We start from the raw sequence: 3,281 nt of genomic DNA on the forward strand, positions 1-3,281 counted from the left end.
GCGTGTTTCTGGCGTTCAACTCCGGGTCGTGACGTGTTTCTGGCGTTTGACTCCAGACAGCAGCATGTACTTGGCATTGAGCGCCACTTTACGTCATCAATTCTCGAATAAAGTATGGACTATTATATATTGCTGGAAAGCTCTGGATGTCTACTTTCCAACGCCGTTAAGAGAGCGCCATTTTGATTTCTGTAGCTCCAGAAAACCCATTTTGAGTGCAGAAAGGTCAGATTCCAACAGCATCAGTAGTCCTTTGTCAGCCTCCTATCAGAGTTTTGCTCAAGTCCCTCAATTTCAGCCAGAAATTACCTGAAATTACAGAAAAACACACAAACTCATAGTAAAGTCCAGAAATGTGAATTTAACATAAAAACTAATGAAAATATCCCTAAAAGTAGCTTGAACTTACTAAAAACTACCTAAAAACAATGCCTAAAAGCGTATAAATTATCCGCTCATCAACGCACAACTGGTCACTCTAGTGCAGCAGAATTATTAGTACCATGGACTCTAACAGGAGGATCCCAACAAATTCATCTTTGACTTCCTACAGATCTGTGATACTGTAAAGACCAATGGAGTAGATATACTCTTCCCATTTGCTGTGAGGAACCAAGCAAAGGAATGACTTGATGCTCAACCCAAGGAGAGCATGAACACATGGAATGAAGTTGCAAGCAAGTTCCTAAACAAGTACTTTCCCCCGTGGAGACTGACAAAGCTCTTGGATCCTTTTTTTTACCCTTGCCTTTTGGTTTTAAGGGCTATTGGCTTTTTCTGCTTGCTTTTTCTTTTTCTTTCTATATATTTTTTTCGCCAGTTTTTTTTCGCAAGCCTTTGCTTTTTCACTGCTTTTTCTTGCTTCAAGAATTAATTTTATGATTTTTCAGATTGTCAATAACATTTCTCTTTGTTCATCATTCTTTCAAGAGTCAACAGTTTTAACATTCATAAACAATAAGATAAAAAATATGCACTGTTCAAGCATTCATTCAGAAAAAAGTATTGTCACCACATCAATATAATTAAACTAAATTCAAGGATAAATTCGAAATTCATGTACTTCTTGTTCTTTTGAATTAAAAACATTTTTCATTTAAGAGAGGTGAAGGATTCATAGAATTATTCATAGCCTTAAGACATAGTTACTAAATACTAATGATCATGTAATAAAGACACAAGTATAGATAAACATATAACATAAAAAAATGAAAAGCAGAAGAAAAATTTAAGAACAAGGAACGAGTCCACCTTAGTGAGGGTGGCGCCTTCTTGAAGGACCATTGATGTCCTTGAGCTCTTCTATGTCTCTGAATTGTTGTAATTTAGTTTCTCTTAGTTTTCTCTTCAGAGTTCTTTCAGGTTCTGGATCAGCTTCAACAAGAATGCCTTTTTCCTTGTTCCTGCTCATATGAAAGAGAAGAGGAAAAGAAAAGGAAGAGGAATCCTCTATGTCATAGTAAAGAGGATCCTTATTATTAGTAGAAGAAGAAAGGGGATAATGGAAGGAGAGGGATGAATAGTCTGTATAAAGAGTAAGGATAGGAAAAAGATAAGAAACAAACAAAAAGTTAATTAGTTAGTTGAAAAAGATATTAAAATCAAATTTGAAAAGATAAGAAGATAAGAAGTTAGATGAGATATTTTAAAATCAAATTTTTGAAAAAGATATAATTTTAAAAAAGATAAGATAAAAAGATAAGATAAATAGATAAGATAAAAAGATTAGATTTTTAAGAAAAAGATATTTTTAAAAAAAGATTTAATTTTTAAAATTTAAAATTAATTACTTAACTAACAAGAAGCTAAAAGATAAGATTCTAGAATTTAAAGATTGAACCTTTCTTAAAAAGAAAGTAACAAACTTCAAATTTTTGAATTAATCACATTAATTGTTAGCTAATTTTCAAAAATTTGATATAAAGATAAGAAAAAGATTTTGAAAATAATTTGAAAAAGATTTTTGGAATTTTCGAAAATAATGAAAAAAAATGAAAAAAATATGATTTTTGAAAAAGATTTTAAAAAGATAAGATTTTTAAAATTGAAAATTTGACTTGACTTGTAAGAAACAACTAATTTTAAAAATTTTTTACCAAGTCAACCCAAAATTTCGAAATTTTGGAGAAAAATAAGGAAAAGATAAACCCAAAATTTCGAAATTTTGGAGAAAAATAAGGAAAATATAATTTTTTTTTTATTTTTGAATTTTTAATTATGAGAGAGAAAAACACAAAAATGACCCAAAACATGAAAATTTTGGATCAAACACATGATGCATGCAAGAACACTATGAATGTCAAGATGAACACCAAGAACACTTTGAAGATCATGATGAACATCAAGAACATATTTTTGAAAAAAAATTTTATGCAAAGAAAACATGCAAGACACCAAACTTAGAAATCTTTAATGCATGGAAAATATGAATGCAAAAGTGCACATGAAAAATAACAAACAACACAAAACAAGAAAACATCAAGATCAAACAAGAAGACTTACCAAGAACAACTTGAAGATCATGAAGAACACCATGAATGCATGAATTTTCGAAAAATGCAAGAAAAACTTTTAAAGCATGCAATTGACACCAAACTTAAAAGTTGACTCAAGACTCAAACAAGAAACATAAAAAAATTTTTGATTTTTATGATTTTATGAATTTTTTGTATATTTATTATTTTTTTCGAAAAACAATATTAGAAAAACGAAAAAAAAATTTTTGAAAACTTTTTGAAAAGAAAATTACCTAATCTGAGCAACAAGATGAACCGTCAGTTGTCCATACTCGAACAATCCCCGGCAACGGCGTCAAAAACTTGGTGGACGAAATTGTGATCACATCAATGTAGTATTCTTTGTTGTTGTATGGAATCATTATTATGGCTCTTTGTTATGTGTGTACACAACCCAACGTGAATCACACTTTGTCACAACTCCGCACAACTAACCAGCAAGTGCACTGGGTTGTCCAAGTAATACCTTACGTGATTAAGGGTCGATCCCACAGAGATTGTTGGTATGAAGCAAGCTATGGTCACCTTGTAAATCTCAGTCAGGCGGATTCAAGTATAATTGGATTATTGGTTTAAATTTGATTAATGGAATAAATAGAAAATAAAGATAAATAAACTAAGATAGAAATACTTATGTAAATTAATGGTGGGAATTTCAGATAGGCGTATGAAGATGCTGTGCTCCTCTCGAATTTCTACTTTCTTATTACATTCATCCAATCCTTCTTACTCCTTTCCATGGCAAGCTGTTTGTAGGGCATCACC

This window comes from Arachis duranensis, chromosome 3 (genome assembly GCF_000817695.3).
Source record: "Arachis duranensis cultivar V14167 chromosome 3, aradu.V14167.gnm2.J7QH, whole genome shotgun sequence".
In the NCBI taxonomy this organism is placed as follows: domain Eukaryota; kingdom Viridiplantae; phylum Streptophyta; class Magnoliopsida; order Fabales; family Fabaceae; genus Arachis; species Arachis duranensis.